Source organism: Hevea brasiliensis, unplaced genomic scaffold (assembly GCF_030052815.1).
Source record: "Hevea brasiliensis isolate MT/VB/25A 57/8 unplaced genomic scaffold, ASM3005281v1 Scaf20, whole genome shotgun sequence".
NCBI lineage: Eukaryota > Viridiplantae > Streptophyta > Magnoliopsida > Malpighiales > Euphorbiaceae > Hevea > Hevea brasiliensis.
Window position 1 is genome coordinate 203,249 of NW_026614696.1, and position 20,853 is coordinate 224,101.

Here is a 20,853-nt window from a genome sequence, read left to right on the forward strand (position 1 = left end):
AACTCTGAAAGCCATCATGAGGGAAAGAAAACATTAAGAACACGTCAAGGAGATCCTGAAATTCCAACCATGGCCGATAATAATGACAGACCAAGACTTTTGAGAGATTATGGAGCTCCATCTATCCAAGGATTTCAGCCCAGTGTCACTAGACCCACAATGAAAGCCAACAACTTTGAATTAAAACCAGCATGGCTCCAAATGATTCAACAGACCTAGTTTGCAGGTTCACCCACAGAAGACCCACACTATCACCTCTAGTGGTTTCTTGCCCTATGTGATACATTCAAGATGAATGGAGTGTCTGATCAAGCAATAAGACTCAGAGCATTCCCATTCTCCCTTTGGGACAGAGCAAGAAAGTGATTACTTTCTCAACCGGTTGGAACGTTCACCACTTGGGAGAACCTCTCTCAAGCTTTTCTAGCAAGGTATTTTCCACCTGCAAAGACTGCAAAACTGAGGCTTGACCTCAATACCTTCAGACAAAAGGAAGGAGAATCACTCTATGATGCATGGTAAAGATATAAAGACCTGCAGAGGGAATGTCCACACCATGGCATAGAAGATTGGCTATTAGTGCAAAATTTCTATAATGGATTACTACCCTCTATAAGGAGCATAGTTAATTCAGTTGTAGAGGGTGATCTAATGGAGAAAATAGTGCCACAAGCACTTGAACTTCTAGAAAAGGTAGCATACCATAATTATGAGGGGTCAAATGAAAGAGGAAATGCAAGGAAAACTGCAGGGGTCCTGGAAGTAGACGCCCTAAGCATGATAAATGCTCAGTTTGATCAGCTCACAAAGAAACTCGAAAGAATGCAAGCCAACGCTATTGGTACAAACAGTCAACATGAGGATAGCTGTGGAGGAGGATACATGAGTTCAGACTACAGCAATTTCAATGAACCCTCCACAGAACAGATGAACTATGTGAATAATGGAGGAAACTTCAACCAGAGGCAACCCAACAATCCATATTCAAATACTTACAACCCTGGATGGAGGAACCACCCAAATTTCTCATGGTCCGATCAGCAGAACCAGCCAATAAACAAGCAACAAGGGTACAAAGCACCAACACTCCCTGGATTTTAGAACAGAGGTCAAAACTTTGCACAGCCATCACTACCTCTCCAACCTTAATAACCTGAACAGAAAATGACCATGGAAACCATGACGGAAGGATTCCTAGCAGCTCAACAATAACAAACTGAATTGATTAAATAGCTAACTTCCAGAATGGACCAACTTGCTACTCATAACAAGATGCTAGAGAATCAAATCGCTTAGCAAGCAAGTTCTTCAAGTAAGGCTACTAACAAATTGCCTAGCCAGCCAGAAATGAACCCAAGGGAGCATTGTAAGGCAGTTACACTGAGGAGTGGGAGAACTCTAGCATAACCAGAGGTAGAACCAACAGAGTAAACCATAAAAAAATCTGAAGGCCAAGCAGAGAAAAAGGAGGAAGAAGCTAAGAAAGATCAGGAAGAGGAAGCAAGGAAGAAAAAGAAATTACCAAAGCCATACCAGCCTCCCCTACCTTTTCCTTAGAGATTTCAGATAGCCAAATTGGATAAGCAGTTTGGGAAGTTTTTAGAGGTGTTACAAAAACTTTAAATCAACATCTCCTTCACTGAAGTACTTTTTCAGATGCCATCTTATGCCAAATTTCTTAAGGAAATTCTGTCAAAGAAAAGAAAGCTAGAAGACTATGGAACAGTAGCTCTAATAGAGGAATGCAGTGCCATACTGCAAAACAAACTGCCTCCAAAGTTGAAAGATCCAGGAAGCTTTTCTATACCCTGCCTAATTAGTAACAAGAAAATAGATAAGGCCTTCTGCGATCTTGGGGCAAGCGTCAGTTTAATGCCTCTAGCGTTATGCGAAAAGCTAGAGATTGGAGAACTGAAGCCCAAAACAATCTTATTGCAATTGGCTGATCGATCTATTAAATATCCTGTGGGAATACTCGAGAACATTCCTATCAAAGTGGGCAAATTCTTCATTCCAGTGGACTTTGTTGTCCTTGAGATGGAAGAAGATGTTCAAATTTCTATCATCTTGGGAAGACCATTCTTGGCAACTGTCGGAGCCATCATAGACATAAAAAATTGGCGATTAACCCTCAAGGTAGGAGAAGAAGAAGTGGAGTTCAACTTGTTTGACACAATGAAACACAAATTTAAACCTGATGAATGCTTCAAGGTTAACATAATTGACGAACAAGTTGAAAAGGAATTTCATAAGACACATCCTAAAGATCCTCTTGAAGCATGTATTGTGTACAACCACATAGTGGATGATGAAAATACAGAAATAGCAGCTTGTGCACAACAGTTAGCAGCTTATCCATCCCTACCCTTAGCTAAGGCTTCCGAGATAGAGAAGTTGAAGGAGGAGCAAACCAAAGGTAAGGTCCAGGAAAATGCCAAACATGTAGAGCTTAAACCTCTCCCCTCCTCGCTAAGGTACGCATTTCTAGACTTAAATTCTAAATGTCCTATTATAATCAATGCTAGTCTATCTAAGTTAGAAGAGGAAAAATTGCTAAGAGAACATAGGATCCATAGCAAAGCCATAGGGTATAAAATAGAAGACCTAAAGGGAATCAACCCCTTAATTTGCATGCATAGGATACCCATAGAAGAAAATAGTAAACCCATGATCGAACATCAAAGACGACTTAACCCAAACATGAAAAAAGTAGTCAAGAAAGAAATCTTAAAACTATTAGATGCAGTTATCATATACCCAATTTCTGATAGTAAATGGGTTAGTCCAATACATGTAGTTCCTAAGAAAGGTGGGACAACTGTTATCCAAAATGCAAGCAATGAACTGATCCTTACTAGAGTAGTCACTGGTTGGCAAATGTGCATAGATTATAGGAAATTGAACAGTGCTACCAGAAAAGACTATTTCCCTCTCCCCTTCATCGACCAAATGTTAGAAAGGTTAGCAAAACACGCTTTTTTCTATTATCTAGATGGGTACTCGGGATTCTTTCAAATTACTATTCACCTAAAAGAACAAGAAAAGATAACATTCACTTGTCCCTATGGAACATTTGCATATAGGAGAATGCCTTTTGGTCTTTGTAATGCCCCTGCTACCTTTCCAAGATGCATGACGGCTATCTTTACTGATTATATTAAAGATATTATGGAAGTTTTTATGGATGATTTTTCTGTCAATGGAACTAATTTTGATGATTGCCTAGCTAATCTATCTAAGGTGTTGCAAAGATATGAAGAATCAAACCTGGTCCTAAATTGGGAAAAATGCCATTTCATGGTAAGGGAAGGCATAGTTCTGAGACATTTGATATCAGAAAGAAAAATTGAAGTTAATAAGGAAAAAATTGAGATCATTGAAAACATGCCACCCCCAACATTAGTCAAGGGAGTGTGAAGCTTTTTGGGACATGCAGGATTCTATAGAAGATTCATCAAGGACTTTTCCAAAATAGCTAAGCCACTTACTAACTTGTTAAGTCAAGATGTTCCCTTTGATTTTGATGAACATTGCCTTGTCTCCTTTAACAGGATAAAAGAAGCCCTGATATCAACACCAATAATGTAGCCACTAAATTGGGAGCTACCATTCGAGGTGATGTGCGACGCGAGTGACTTTGTAGTTGGAGCAGTGCTCAAGCAAAGAAAAGATAAAAAGTTACATGCTATTTATTATGCTAGCAAGACACTTGATGATACACAGATCAATTATGCCATCACAGAGAAGGAATTCCTAACAGTGGTGTTTGTAATGGATAAGTTCAGATCTTACTTCATTGGGTCAAAAATCATTGTATTCACAGATCATGCTGCAATCTAGTACCTTATGAATAAGAAGGAAGCAAAACTAAGGCTGATTCGATGGATTCTACTCCTACAAGAATTTGACCTTGAAATCAAGGACAAAAAGGGATCCGAAAATGTAGTAGTTGACCATCTTTCTGATGAGCAAGGGATCCGAAAATGTAGTAGGGATCCGAAAAAGGGATCCTAAAATTGGAGTACACAGAGGACTTTGAAGATTTTCCAATTGATGATTCATTCCCTGATGAGCAATTACTTACATTCTCCAAAGCTCCATGGTACGCTGACTTCATTAATTTTCTTGTATGCAGAGTACTGCCTCCAAACATGACTTATCAGTAAAGGAAAAAATTCCTACATGATGTGAAATATTATTTATGGGAGGAACCTCAACTGTACAAGAGATGTAATGATGGACTGATAAGAAGATGCATACCAGAGGAAGATATGGAAAGTATCATTCATCATTGCCATTCATCACTATATGGAGGACATTTCGGTGTTAATAGTATGCCCTAGAGCATATCATTTAGTATTTATCTTTTACATGTTTTTATTAATAAAAGGAATTTTCACTTTTCTGTTTACATAATATATTTATGTGCAATAGAAAAGGTCCATTGATATTTTGTTAGAAATTCTATTCTTAAGTTGTTAAGAATATAAGTGACAGTATTTCTAGCACAAAGTATCATAAATTGGTTTACAATCAAGGATACTTCACACAGGACACTTATCCAAAAAGATTGTATTCATGTTTGTTCCCAATGTATTTATATGAGATATAAATAAGATGGAATGGTGAGTCTCATGCCATATAACAAACATGATAGGCACTTATACATGATAAGTAGGTCAAACCAATGAGATTTATGACAATCACATGGAGTTTACTCTTGTCAATGTATTGTCATAAATCATATCAGTGCATACAGTCTTTAGACCTGAGATAGCACAGTTATCTTGTATATAGGTGATTTGAGTTTGATACTGCTTTCATACTTGTACTGTGTATGGGTATATGGGCATGTGTTGGCTCCTACTAGTTATATATGGAGGTAGGTGTTGATCAAGATGGAATCTGTTGCCCTAAGTAAATAGGGATACAATCCTGTGTTCATTTAATTGTTCTTGATGTTTCAAGTTCCTGGCCAGGACAAATAGATTTAATCAGAAAAGAGTTTCTGATGGAAAAATCTTTTTAATCAAGAACTGGAATTAAAAGAGAACATAATATTCATAGCAAATGGGGTTTGACATAAACCATGACTCCAGCTCGAATTGGGATTTTGTAACAGAGAGATTCTAGTGCATGGTAACATATGATTATAGGTTCATTTAAGGTAAACCTTATTGCTGATTGGGTGGCTATGGCATGCTATGCTAGGTATTAACCATAGTCTATGAGCTGCATAAAATAATTTAGAGAAATCATTTATGTTAAGAAAGAGTTCTGATGATATTAAGAGTTGATATCACATCTTATTGCCAATTAGTGATGAGCCTCGTGAGTCACACACATACACAAGTAATCACCAAATTAAATATGATTTAATTAATTAATTAAAGAGTTTAATTGATTAATTAAATAGGTTTGGTTTGCAATTAGATTGCAAAGTCCCTAGCATGGCTTGAAACCAAATCTAGGTTATTGGATGTATAGTAGAAGTTAAATTTATATTTAAAGTGTTTAAATATGAATTTAATTAATGAGAAATTAATTAATAGAGATTAATTAATTAATTTATATTTGATATAAATTGATTAGAAGAAGAGACATAATTATTTTGGGTTGAGAACTCAAAATTAAGACACAGGGATATTTTGGTCATTTCACAGGGTGACATGTGGCACCATGAGATGGTGACATATGGCACTACACATAAGCTTGCCATTTGTCTTTTAATTATATAAGATGATCAAAGTCAAGATTAAATATAGGTTTGACACTTGGCACAATGTGATTGGGTCAATTAAACCTAGAGCCAATCAGAAGGTGACATGTGGCAAGGGTTTTAAGTGGTGACCTAGCTATATAAGGGAAAGAATGAAAAAGAAAAATAACAATATGCTCTTTATCATTTTGTGCTGCCACCCTTGGTTACCTCTTCCTCTCTTCTTCTTCATCTCTCATCAATTCAAAGAGAATAGCCAACATTCTCTTGAATTAAAATTGCTAGAAATCGTTTCTAGTGTCCTGTATACATCTGTAATCTCTTAAAAGGCAAAATCTGATTTTCTAATTGATTGAAAAGGCTTTAGAAGCTGTTCAAGGGGCTGCCATTGGTGATCTTGGTGTGGAAAAGCTAGAGGGACAACATCTGGTGTCCTAAGCGAATTCCCAAAAGTGCCAAACACACTGCAGTGCATCAAAAGATTAGTGCACTTGTTCTTAATCTAATTTAGGATTCTAATGAATTAATCTGTTAATTCTAAAATTTTAAATGGCAAATGTAGATCCAAAAAATATATTAAAAGAGTTTTAATATACTATTTATCATTGAAATCAAATAGATAAAAATGAATCTTGCATGATGCATGTGACCCTAGATGAAAAAATTTTGAATTCAATGATCTAAACTTATGTTTTTCAAGCTTTCGCTCCTTCATTCGGCACCTCAAAAACCGCAGCTAAGATTTTACAAGTAGGGTTTTATTGGCCACATTTGTTTAAGGATGTAAGATCCTTTGCGCTAGCTTGTGATCATTGCCAAAGAACAAGTAATATTTCAAGAAGGAATGAAATGCCACTGCATGGCATACTTGAGATAGAATTATTTGATGTATGGGGAATAGACTTCATGGGCCCATTTCCCTCTTCCCGAGAAAACAAGTATATTCTAGTTGGAGTTGATTATGTATCAAAATAGGTAGAAGCATTTGCAACACTAACCAACGATGCTAGAGTGATCACAAGGTTCCTTAAGAAGAACATCTTCACAAGATGTGGCACACCATGAGCAATAATCAGTGATGGAGGAAGTCAATTCTGCAACCAACAATTTGAAACACTACTGAAAAAGTATGGAGTGACTCACAAGGTGGCCACACCTTATCATCCTCAAACCAGCGGTCAAGTAGAAATCTCAAATAGGGAACTAAAGCAGATTCTGGAGAAAACTGTAAACAGATCCAGGAAGGACTGATGCATGAAGTTAGATGATGCACTATGGGCATACCATACTACATATAAAACCCCAATTGGCACAACACCCTTCCAACTGGTTTATGAAAAATCATGCCATCTCCCTGTTGAACTTGAGCATAAAGCTTATTGGGCAATTCAGGTACTAAACTTTGACCTCAAAGCTGCTGGTGAGAAAAGACTTCTGCAACTGAATGAGTTGGAAGAAATCCGATAGGATGCATATGAAAACACTAAAATTTTTAAGGATAAAACCAAAAGATGACATGACGGGCGCATAGCAAGGAAAGAGATAAAAGAAGGAGATCTTATCCTCTTATTCAACTCTAGATTAAAACTCTTTCTAAGGAAGCTTAAATCAAGATGGTCCAGACCTTTCAAGGTCACCCAAGTCTTCCCACACGGAGCAGTAAAAGTGTGGCGTGAAACCTCAGGTGCATTTAAGGTCCATGGACAGAGATTAAAGCCTTACTTTTAGGGAAAAACCATAGAAATGGAAGTCAATTGCACTCTCGACCATCCTACAGATAGACCATAAACAAGCAAAGTTCAGCTAAAGACTGTAAACAAGCGCTTTTTGGGAGGCAACCCAAAAGATTTTCTGAACTTTTCTTTTTTTTTTTTTTTTCATATTCATTTTTGTTTTGTACTTATTAGCATTTCACTTTGTAGGAATTTTTGGAAAGGGGAGTAGAGATCAAGAGAGGAAAGGAATCACCAAGTCAAAACCACAAAAGGGAAATTTGGACAAAACTAGGGAAGTAGCTCTATTGCTAAACTTTACATCCATTTCATGTGCTGTGATGATAAACATTTTTCATTTGATAAAAATTTGAAAAATCAGAATATTACATGGGTCATGTACTGGTTTTACATGCCTCGTGTAACTTTCTGAAAGTCTGTAAATTTCTGACATTTTTAACTCTGAAGGAGATAGAAAGTTACATGGGTCCGTAGCCTAATTTACATGGCTCGTGTAATGTCTCTAGCAGAAAAACTAAAAGCCAGAAAGTTACACGGGCCTCCTTGTATTTGACACGGGTCGTGTAACGTATCCAGTAAAGAAACTCGAGAGACAGAAAGTTACACGGGTCCCAGAGCTCATTTACACGGGTCGTGTACTACGACAGAATTTGAAATTTTTGAGCAGAAATTTACACGGCCCTACATGTTGGGACCCGTGTAGTGATACACGACCCATGTACTTTGTCACAGACGCGACTCCTGGTTTGTGAAACACGCGAAACGAAGAGTCCTAACGACTCTTTAAATACAACCCTAGCATTAAAACCCTTCATAAACATAAAACTTTCATCTCCTCCCTTCCTAGCCTATAAAAACCTCTCAAATCTCATCTCCCTTCACCAAACCCTACTCTTCTCCTTCCCAAAAATTCATCCATGGCTCCTATAAAAAGATCTGCAAGAAGGATCGGCTCTTCTTCAAAGCAAAGAGGAGAATCCTCACCTTCTCCACCTCAGCCTCCACCACAATGCCCAAGAACAAGGGTAGCCACTCCCCAACCACCTCAACAAGCCCATCCTCCACCATAACCACAACCACAATCCGCTCCATAACCCGAAATCACCATTCCTTGGGGATTTCGTGATGATGTCCACAAAGCAATGTGCACCCGACTTCACGCTCGGAAAATAAGCTCCACCAAATACATGGATTTTCCACTTTTGGAGCAAATCGGGCTGCAAGATGAAATCAATGGGCTACTTGATAGCATCGGGTGGACAAGGTTCGCCCAACTCCAATTTCCAGCGTACAAGGACACCACGCTAGAATTTTTTGGCACTTTCAAGGCCACATTATGGCCTATCGACAGGGAGGACAGAGGTTGTAACATCCTCACTATAGCAATTCCATACATTCTATTATTCCAGCGATCGGTGTCGGTCCGAACAACTAGAACGTCTAGAAAAAAAATTTAGACTAAAGTGAGGAGTCATCAATAACTCAAATAATGATAAGAAAAATTAAGATAAAATTTTAGAAATAAAATACAACCAAGTTAAATGAGCCAGTGCCCTAGCAATGGGTAACCCAGTAGGAGGTTGCGGTCCTTGCAGCTAGAAGCCCTAAACCCGGGAGAAAATTCATGAAATAATTTTTGTGACTCCAGAGAAGAGTTTTTGACGTTGATATGGCATTAGAATGCCAAGAAAAGGCTTAGAAAAATTTTTCGATCTGTACAGACAATTTTGGTTCAATAAGCCAAACAGAGGGCATTTTGGTCATTTCGTCTTCAGAGATGATTTTTGGCCAACTTGTCCAGTTAAATAAATAATTATTATGTCATAAAATGTGAATAAATATTGCTAAAAATTGAATTAAAACTGAATAGAAAAGAAAAGAAAAGAAAATGGATGAAAATTTGAATTTTGACATCACATGATGTCATCAAACCACTCCCACCCAATTAAAACTTGACAACACATAAAATGAAAGATAAAAACTCATTAAAAGGAAGAAAAATGGTCTTCTTCCTCATTTTTACTTCATTTTTCCGAATCCATGGAAGAGAGGAGAGGGTTTCCACCATTGTTTGGTCTTGCAAGCTTGATTTCCCTAAGTTTTTCACCCCAAAACCCTTAGGCCCCTTCACAAAAAATTATTCTTACACCTTGAGGAAGTGTTTGGAAGCCAAGAAAACCAAACAAAGTGAAGGAAAAATTGAAGATTGGGTGAGGGAAAATTCTACTCAAATATGTTAGTGCCTCACTTTTGCTTCTTTTCTTTTTCATATGTTGAAACTAGGTTGAATGAAGGTGAAATTCATAAAAAATGAGATAAATGATTCATGAATGAAGAATTGGATTTTTGGCTAGCTTTATGGGAATGGTAGTTGATAGTTTTGATGGATTTGAAAGGCTTAGAACTGGTGATTAATGTGTAAACATAAAGTGATGGGTGAACCTAGAATTGAGAGTTAGGGTTTGGGTAACAAATTTAGGATTTTGCTCATGTATTAGTGAAAAGAAATTTTAATGGTCAATTAGTGACCATTTGTTTGTGTTTGAGTAGGAATTGAAGTGATTTGTTCTATGAGAATTGAAGTTAGGTATGCTGCCCTTGAGTGCCTTGCAGGTCTGGATGTGAGTCCAACATGTTTGGGCAGCTATAACTTGGGTTGTGTAGGTTTAATTGGTGCAAAGCCAATTGGACATGAAATTGGACATAATGGCACAACTTTGATGAAGGAACCCTGTCTAGAAAGCAAAATTAGGATGCCCTAAAAATTGACCAAATCCGGGTGACTTACATTCTGCCTGGGCAAAATGACCAAATGAATAGTATTCATTCATTTATTCATAACTCAGTGTAGAAAGGTCCAATTGACCTGAATTTTTACCAATAGAAAGATGAGACATAGACCTACAACTTTCGTGAAGAAAACAAACCCAAATTTTGACCATAATATGTCCAAAAACTGACCTGCAATCAGTGTACAAAAACTGTAGAATTGATTCTGCCCAAAAACTTTGGAAAAATTACAATCCGGCCAGTTATGGTGTTCAGGCCATAACGTGAGTTACAAAACTCCAAATGGAGTGATTCAAAAAAACAAATGTAACTAGACATAATAAGGAATAACTTTGATGAAGAATATTTGGCCAAATTCTCATTGTAGAATAGCCTAATGGAACAGTAAACTCTAGTACCCAAAACTGAAATTTCTGATTTATTTTCCATTGGTTAGAAGTATGGATTGGCAACTAATGCTAACACTTTTGAGAACCAAAATATGGTAAATCTATGTGATTAATACTCATGTAACTATTATATATGAAAAAGTCAATATTTTGACTTAAATGACTAAATGAATAGTAACCTTACAATTTAAGTACAAATATTCAAGAAATAACTTTGTAATATGCCTTAGTAGGCCTAATGTGATTAGTTTGGATAGGTTGGCATGCCAATAGGGTTCTGATAGCAGTACTGTGTATGATGAATGGCTCCATGCCATTCTGTGATATGATAGCCTATGGCTATACTAATTATGATGTTATACTTGGCTTTATGCTTTATTGCTTTTATGGCTTATTAGCCATTCTGTTTGCACACCGGGAGACACATTGTGACCGATGGTGTGACGGCCCGAGGTACCTGGTACCCAGTGCTAGTTTACCCGTTTATCCAGTCTGGTCAATTTGTATAGGTTACTTGGGCATGGAAAAGTATAAATGTAATTGAATTGATTATTAAAGGAAGTAAGGAAATTAAATATCAAGATAAAGAACAAGAATGATTGCAATAATAAAAAGAGGCTCAAAATCATCAAGAAAACGATTAATAAAATGTTAGAAAGAGTTAATATCATAAAATGTAATTAGCCTTCGACTAAACAGTAAGTTAGTAATTATTTATTTCTTATAGGCACAATAAATAGGAAATTTTTACTTTTATTTGTATATTATATTTTCTTGTATTATTGGCACCACTAAGCTTTATGCTTAACGCGTCAATTTTGCGATGTGTAGGTACTAAAGATTTAGCCAGAGAGCCCTGCAAACCACAAACTGGGTGAGACTTGTATATAGATCTACATAGTATTTGTGTCACCTCACAGACTATAGTGCATTGGTAGGACACTAGGTCCCATTTTGGTATTTTGTACTATTTGTATTTTATAATTAAACTTTTATTTTCTCATGTATAAATTGAAACTCATGTAATATATTTTAGTATTAATGCAAATATTTGTAATTTGTGTTATAAATGAAATTTTAGTATTTATTGATGATTTGAACATGATTATCATTTGAAATGGATGAATGTCAAATAGAAGAAGTTGTGAGAATGATTGGAAATGTGTTGAAGTGTTTTTCACCGGTTTCGAAAAATTGTTTTCTCCATTTTTAGCCGGTACTCTGCTGAATTTTCTATAAAGTTTTCAGAACCTCAAATGAATTTAAAATTTTAATAAATGAATTAAATGAGTTAAATTTTCACAAATTGCACTTCATAACCATAAAGAAATAAATTAAGAAATGATAAAAATAATTGAGATAAAATATGATGTTCCGGTACACTGTGTGGCATATCTTGCTATGCTACACTGTAGACGGGTAAGGGGTGTCACATTTAGTGGTATCAGAGCACAGTTTAGGCATTTCTAGGTCTAGATCGAGTCCATACCATGCATTGCATTTGTAAGAGTCGAAGTGACACTAATGCAGATCTATTCGGTTTTCTTATTTTGATTAGGATATGGACCCCACGTCACAGAGAGCAGTAGATGAGGAAGTGGAGAGTCGTGCTCCACCTGCAGCTGAGACTGGGGGCTAGGGAGAACCTACTCCACTAGCACCAGTGGTGCCTGCACAGCCTCCGTCGGCTATGTTTCAGCAAATGGCTGAATTCTTCATACAGATGGCTGGGGCTATGCCGCTACCACCACCTCCACAGCAGAAATCCCATCTGGAAAAATTGAGGAAATTTGGGGCTGTGGACTTCATGGGTAAGAAAGAAGATGACTCGGTGGCGGATGAGAATTGGCTAGACCGCACCATAAGGGTATTGAAGCAACTGCATTGCACCCCAGAGCAGAACTTGGAGGGTGTTGTGTCCCTACTTCAAGATGATGCCTATCAGTGGTGGGACACTGTATCTAGTGAAGTCTAGCCAGGATTGGTAACTTGGGATTTCTTCCTTGCTAAATTTAAGAAGAAGTATGTGGGAAGTGTGTACTTGAAAGACAGAAGAAGAGAGTTTATTAGTCTGAGGTAGAGGCAGTTATCAATAGCAGAGTATGAGAAGGAGTTTGTCAAACTAAGCTGCTACGGAAGGAAAATAGTCCCCACTGAAGCAGAAAGGTGTAGAAGGTTTGAATAAGGGCTCAATGATAACATTAAGATAATGATTACTGCCTTGGGCATTACGAACTTTACAAAATTAGTTGAAGCCGCACTGAAAGTGGAAAGGGTTAGAGTAAGTGAACAGAATAGGAAAGATAGGCAGTGTAAGAGGGAATTTGGACCAGGGTAGTTAAGTATACCGACTGATAGTAAGAAGCTTAAGGGTTATGGTTCACAAGATCAGACATAGGGCCAGAGAGGCCAGACTGGGATATCTATAGCTAGCTCCTCAGGCACAGTAATAAGGGGATCAGCTCCAGTGCCTGAATGTATGCACTGTGATAGGAGACACAAAGGGGAGTGTCGACTGTTAACTGGAGCGTGTTTCAAGTGTGGGGCTACGGATCATTTCATAAGAGATTGCCCTCAGAGGAGTGGTTCAATAGCTCCAGTACAAGTTGATAGACCTGCCCCTACAGTTCAAAGGGGTAAAAGACGAGTAGAGCAAAGATGGTTGACATTTCACAAAAGATTGTTTCTGAGACAGTCGAAAAGCCCAAAGTCAGGGTGTCACCACGGGTATATGCTATGGAAGCTCAGGAGGAACAGAACCCAGATATTAATGAGGCAACACAAGGAAGTGAATAAGCAAGGAGGTAGCAACTCCACGATTACTTAAGTCAGGTAAATTTTGAGGACAAAATTTAAATTAGAGGGAAAGAGTTGTAACATCCTCACTGTAGCAATTCCATACATTTTACTGTTCCAGTGACCGGTGTCGGTCCGGACAACTAGAATGTCTAGAAAAAAATATTTAGATTAAAGTGAGGAGTCATAAATAACTCAAATATGATAAGAAAAATTAAAGAAAAATTTTAGAAATAAAATACAACCAAGTTAAATGAGCTGGTACCCTAGCGATGGGTAACCCAGTGGGAAGTTACGGTCCTCGTAGCTAGAAGCCCTAAACTTAGGAGAAAATTCATGAAATAATTTTTGGCACTCTAGAGAAGAGTCATTGAGGTTTCTATGGCATTAGAATGCCAAGAAAAGGCTTAGAAAAATTTTTCGATTGGTACAGACAATTTTGGTTCAATAAGCTAAGCGGAGGGAATTTTGGTCAATTCGTCTTCAGAGGTAATTTTTGGCCAACTTGTCCAGTTAAATAAATAATTATTATGACATAAAATGTGAATAAATATTGCTAAAAATTGAATTGAAAATAAGTAGACAAGAAAAGAAAAGAAAATGGATGAAAATTTGAATTTTGACATCACATGATATCATCAAACCACTCCCACCTTGACAACACATAAAATGAAAGATAAAAACTCATTAAAAGGAAGAAAAATGGTCTTCTTCCTCATTTTTACTTCATTTTTCCAAATCCATGGAAGAGAGGAGAGGGTTTCCACCATTGTTTGGTCTTGCAAGATTGATTTCCCCAAGTTTTTCACCCCAAAACCCTTAGGCCCCTTCATAAAAAATTATTCTTACACCTTGAGGAAGTGTTTGGAAGCCAAGAAAACCAAACAAAGTGAAGGAAAAATTGAAGATTGGGTGAGGGAAAATTCTACTCAAAGAGGTTAGTGCCTCACTTTTGCTTCTTTTCTTTTTCATGTGTTGAAACTAGGTTGAATAAAGGTGAAATTCATGAAAAATGATATAAATGATGCATGAATGAAGAACTGGATTTTTGGCTAGCTTTATGGGAATGGTAGTTTGATAGTTTTGATGGATTTGAAAGGCTTAGAACTGGTGATTAATGTGTAAACATAAATTAGAAATTGATTAATTGCTTCATTTGATAAGTGTTGGGTGAACCTAGAATTGAGAGTTAGGGTTTGGGCAACAAATTTAGGATTTTGCTCATGTATTAGTGAAAAGAAATTTTAATGGTCAATTAGTGACTATTTGGTTGTGTTTGAGTAGGAATTGAAGTGATTTGTTCTATGAGAATTGAAATTAAGTATGCTACCCTTGAGTGCCCTGCACGTCTGGATGTGAGTCCAGTGTGTTTTGGTAGCTATAACTTGGGTTGTATAGGTTCAATTGGTGTAAGGACAATTGGACATGAAATTAGACACATAATGGCACAACTTTGATGAAGGAACCCTATCCAGAAAGCAAACTTAGGATGCCCTAAAAATTGACCAAATTCGGGTGACTTACATTCTGCCTAGGCAAAATGACCAAATGAATAGTATTCATTCATTTGGTCATAAGTCAGTGTAAAAAATTCCAATTGACCTAAATTTTTACCAATAGAAATCTGAGACATATACCTACAACTTTCATGAAGAAAATAAACCCAAATTTTAACCATAACATGTCCAAAAACTGACCTGCAATCAGCGTACAAAAACTGTAGAATTGATTCTGCCCAAAAATTCCGGAAAAATTGCAATACGGCTAGTTATGCTTTTTAGGCCATAACTTGAGTTACAAAACTCCAAATGGAGTGATTCAAAAAAACAAATGTAACTAGACATAATAAGGAACAACTTTGATGGAGAACATTTGGCCAAATTCTCACTGTAGAATGGCCTAATGGAACAATGAACTCTAGCACCTAAAACTAAAATTTCTGATTTATTTTCCATTGGTTAGAAGTATGGATTAGCAACTAATGCCAACACTTTTGGGAACCAAAATGGGGTAAATCTATGTGATTAAAACTCATGTAACTATTATATATGAAAAAGTCAATATTTTGACTTAAATGACCAAATGAATAGTAACCTTACATGTTAAGTACAAATATTCAAGAACTAACTTTATAATATGCCCTAGTAGGCCTAATGTGATTGGTTTGGATAGGTTGGCATGTAAATAGGGTTCTGATAGCATTACTGCGTATGATGAATGGCTCCATGCCATTCTGTGATATGATAGCCTATAGTTATACTGATTATGATGTTATACTTGGCTTTATGCCTTATTACTTTTATAGCTTATTAGCCATTTTGTCTGCACACCGGGAGACACATTGTGACCGATGGTGTGACGACCCAAGGTACCTAGTACCTAGTGCTAGTTTACCCGTTTATCCAGTCCGGTCAATTTGTATAGGTTACTTGGGCATGGAAAAATATAAATGTAATTGAATTGATTATTAAAGGAAGTAAGAAAATTAAATATCAAGATAAAGAACAAGAATGATTACAACAATAAAAAGACGCTCAAAATCATCAAGAAAACGATTAATAAAATGCTAGAAAGAATTAATATCATAAAATGTAATTAGCCTTCGACTAAATAGTAAGTTAGTAATTATTTATTTCTTATAGGCACAATAACTAGGAAATTTTTACTTTTATTTGTATATTATATATATTTTTTATTACTGGCACCACTAAGCTTTATGCTTAGCGTGTCGCTTTTGCAATGCGTAGGTACTGAAGATTTAGCCAGAGAGCCCCGCAGACCACAAACTGGGTGAGACTTGTATACAGATCTACATAGTGTTCGTGTCACCTCATAGACTATAGTGTATTGGTAGGACACTAGGTCCCATTTTGGTATTTTGTACTGTTTGTATTTTGTAATTAAACTTTTATTTTCTCATGTATAAATTGAAACTCATGTAATATATTTTAGTATTAATGCAAATATTTGTAATTTGTGTTATAAATGAAATTTTAGTATTTATTAATGATTTGAACATGATTATCATGTGAAATGGATGAATGTCAAATAGAAGAAGTTGTGAGAACGATTGGAAATGTATTGGAAGTGTTTTTCACAGGTTCCGAAGAACTGTTTTCTCCATTTTTAGCCAGTACTCTGCTGGATTTTCTATATAATTTTCGAAACCTCAAATGAATTTAAAATTTTAATAAATGACTTAAATGAGTTAAATTTTCACAAATTGCACTTTATAACCATAAAGAAATAAATTAAGAAAGGATAAAAATAATTGAGATAAAATATGGTATTCCGGTACACTGTGTGGCATATCTTGCTCTGCTACACTGTAGACGGGTAAGGGATGTCACATTTAGATACTAAAGGTCCCTTAGGCAAATCCCGCATCGGCAAAGCACGAAGATGGTCTTGGGTTTAAAAAGTAATGATATATAAGATGGGGGAACTAATCATTAGAGGCACCTTCTGGTGGAATGGCCTGGAGAGTTGGAAGAACTCCAGGGTTAAGCGCGCTCGCTTGAGAGAAATCTAGGGTTGGGTGACCTCCTGGGAAGTTCTCCATTCCACCTATGGGACAAAATCGTAAGGCTTATGGCCAAAGTAGACAATTCCTCCAGTAGTTGGAGCCCGATCGTTACAGGGGCATGATTGAATTTTGCCTCCTTAGTGTTAACCGGGTGATGAACATAGACGAATTCAACGCTATATTTGGCTTTGACAGTGCCAGCCACCAGGAGATTCCTAGGAACTGCATGCTCTACAACAATATCAACTTCTGGAATTTCATTGCCCCAAACACAGAGCCCTATAACTCCAGCAAATCCAAATCCACGGGCATCACAAGTCCAGCATTGCGATATATTCATCGGTTCGCTGTCCACACCATCATGGGCCGTGGCGACAGCCTTAGCGTTGTCAATGCCAGCGAACTTTTCTTCTTGTGGTGCATGGTCACCGGATAGTGGTGCAGCTGATACACTTGAATTGTATAGATATTTTTAAACACATTTGCATATTATTTTATAGCATTTAGGCAAGTATTTTCATGTATAATAGTTGATTTCATTAGTTTTAGTAATTTTTATTATAAAGCCCTTAATTCCATGTTTTTGGCATCATTTTAGGTGTTTGGGTGAAGCCCCAGTTGTATAGGAGTGCAAAAGAAAGCTTGGAGGAGTCAAGAGACAGAGAATTGCTGCTAATACAAAGTACACGAGTTGTGTAAACCAAGCCCCAGACCCGTGTAACTCTCTGCCAGAAGAAAGCCAAGGGAATCGATGAGAAACACAAGTACACGGGTCGTGTAAGTAGACCCGTGTAATCTGCAGGGACCCGTGTAAGTCTCTGATGGGCACAAGCTTGAAGAAACTTATGGAAACAACAATACACGACCCATGTAACCAGGCCCATGTAGTTGGCGCAGATCCGTGTAACTTTCTGTGCTAAAATAAGATTACGATATTTTCTTCTAGCAATTTACACGACCCTACATTATGGGACCCGTGTAGTGCCACACAGGCCGTGTATTATGTTGCAGCCAGTTTTATAACTCGAATTCCGCTCCTGTTTTCTAATAAAAACAAGACTCCTAAAGCTTGCTAGACTCGAAAATGACCTAACCCTAGAGCAACCAATATAAATAGAAAAGAAAACATTAGGAAAAAGGGATTGATAGTCATCATCAAAGATCGTCATCGGGATTGCTACTGAAGGCTATTGCTGTCAGGCTCTACATCAGGACCAAAAGAAGTTTTCCAACTGAAGCTCCACAAGATCAAAACTGCAAACTCTCTTCGGTTCCTTTGTCTCATCTCCCTAGACAGATCTTTATTGTTTTTCCTACTTCTTCTGCATAAGTTGCATTTTTATTGTTTTTATCTTTTATCATGATGTTTGCTGAACTCACCATGAGCGAACATTTTTTTTATTCTCGATTTGGGAGAGTAGCTCTTGTAATTATTATTATGGATGAACACCAAGTTTTATTTATTGGATTTGAGATTTATTTCTTTATTTAATTTCTTGTGAACATAATGCATTCTATATGCTGGTACCCACTTAGCCATTATTGTAGATGTTAATTGAAAATTTCTTGTGAACTTAACGCATGCTATGTGCTGGTACCCACTTAGCCATGGTTGTAGATGTTAATTAAAGGACTAAAAGGTGAAGATTAACATTAGAAAATCAAGATCTTGAACCTAGGAATTCTGACCTAGACATAAGCTGATACCTTTGTGGATGTTCAAAATTGGTCAAAAATCTTAAAGGATTTTAATTAATTTAATCGCCACAAAAGTAGTATTTGAGTTAATTAAGATACACCCTAGATGCCTTGAGAGAGGATTTAGGATAGCTTAGGGTTGATTTCCATCAAGGAAAATGACCCTCAATCCAGTAAATAAACTAGATAATATCCCTGGTAAGATTCAAGTGTGAAATCCTAATTCTAAAATTGTTCCAAGATAGATAATTCGTTTTAAGTTTACCATCCTAGTGTTTAAAGTTAACAAACTTCATTCCCTAATTATTCGATAGCCTAGACAGTCAAAATTTCTGTATAGATTGGTACTTACTAAACAATGTCCTCGTGGGAATGATACTCTACTCATCACTTTATTACTTGTTAGCGATCCATGCACTTGCGGTGGTTGAAAAACTAGCAAACAAGTTTTTGACGTCGTTGCTGGGGATTTTGGCTTTGGTAATATCAAGCGATAGACAATTTAGCTGATTTAGGCAATTATATTTATTATTTACTTTTATTTTGCTGGTTGTATTTCTTTTCTTTTCTCTTAGGTGCCCGATCTGGTATATGGCCAGAACAAAGCCAGAAAAAATTTTGGACTGTGATCCGGAGATAGACAGAACTCTAAAAGCCATCAGGAGAGAAAGGAAACATTAAGAGCACGGTCAAGGAGATCCTGAACTTGCAACCATGGCCGATAATAATGACAGACCAAGACTCTTGAGAGATTACGGAGCTCCATCTGTCTAAGGATTTCAGCCCAGTGTCACTAGACCCATAGTGGAAGCCAACAACTTTGAATTAAAACCTGCATGGCTCTAAATGATTCAACAAACCCAGTTTGCAGGGTCACCCACAGAAGACCCGCACTATCACCTCCAGTGCTTTCTTGCCCTATGTGACATATTCAAGATGAATGGCGTGTCTGATCAAGCAATAAGACTCAGAGCATTCCCATTCTCCCTTTGAGACAGAGCAAGGAAGTGGTTACTTTCTCAATCAGCTGGAACATTCACTACTTAGGAAAACCTATCTCAAGCTTTTCTAGCAAGGTATTTTCCACCTGCAAAGACTGTAAAACTGAGGCTTGAACTCAACACCTTCAGACAAAAGGAAGGAGAATCACTCTATGACGCATAGGAAAGGTATAAAGACCTGCAGAGGGAATGTCCGCACCATGGCATAAAAGATTGGCTATTAGTGTAGAATTTCTATAATGGGCTACTACCCTCTATGAGGAGCACAGTTGATTCAGCTGCAGCGAGTGACCTAATGGAGAAAACAGTGCTACAAGCACTTGAACTTCTAGAAAGGGTTGCATACCATAATTATGAGTGGTCAAATGAAAGAGGAAATGCAAGGAAAACTACAGGGGTCCTAGAAGTAGATGCCCTAAGCATGATAAATGCTCAGTTTGATAAGCTCACAAGGAAACTCGAAAGAATGCAAGCCAACGCACTGGGTACAAATAGTCAACACAAGGACTGCTATGGAGGAGGATACATGAGCTCAGAATACAATAATTTCAATGAACCCATAGAACAGATGAACTATGTGAATAATAGAGGAAACTTTAACCAGAGGATGCCTAACAATCCATATTCAAATACTTACAACCCTGGATGGAGGAACCACCCAAATTTCTCATGGTCCAATCAGTAGAACCAGGCAATAAACAAGCAACAAGGGTACAAACCACCAACTGAAGGAGCGAAAGTGTGAAAAACAAAAGTTTATACCATTGAATTCAAAATTTTTCACCTAGGGTCATATGTATCATGCAAGATTTATTTTTATCTATTTAATTTCAATGATAAACAACATATTAAAACTCTTTTAATATGTTTTTTGGATCTGTATTTGCCATTTAAGATTTTAAAATTAATCAAATTAATTTTAGAATCCTAGATTAAATCAAGAATAAACACACTAACCTCTTGATGCACTGCAGTGTACTTATGCCTTTGAGATGCGTCTTCAGGACACCAGATGTTGTCCCTCTAGCTTGTCCACACCAAGAACACCTATGGTAGCCCTTGAACAGCTTCTAAAGCTTTTTCTATTATTTAGAAAAACAAGTTCTGCCTTTTAAGAGATTAAAGATGTAAACAGGACACTAGAAACAATTTCTAGTATTTTTAATTCAAGAGATTGTTTGCTAATCTCTTGGAATGAATG

At 37.0% G+C, this 20,853-nt stretch overlaps 2 non-coding genes across 2 annotated transcripts; both read right to left on the reverse strand.

Moving 5' to 3' along the window:
* Positions 1–456: 456 nt before the first annotated feature.
* LOC131176638 (small nucleolar RNA R71) lies at positions 457–563 on the reverse strand. The gene has a single exon (XR_009146618.1). It is a non-coding gene; the product is annotated as a small nucleolar RNA R71 (small nucleolar RNA).
* Positions 564–19,752: 19,189 nt separating this feature from the next.
* Positions 19,753–19,859, reverse strand: LOC131176639 (small nucleolar RNA R71). Its single transcript, XR_009146619.1, has one exon. It is a non-coding gene; the product is annotated as a small nucleolar RNA R71 (small nucleolar RNA).
* Between the last annotated feature and the right edge of the window lie 994 nt (positions 19,860–20,853).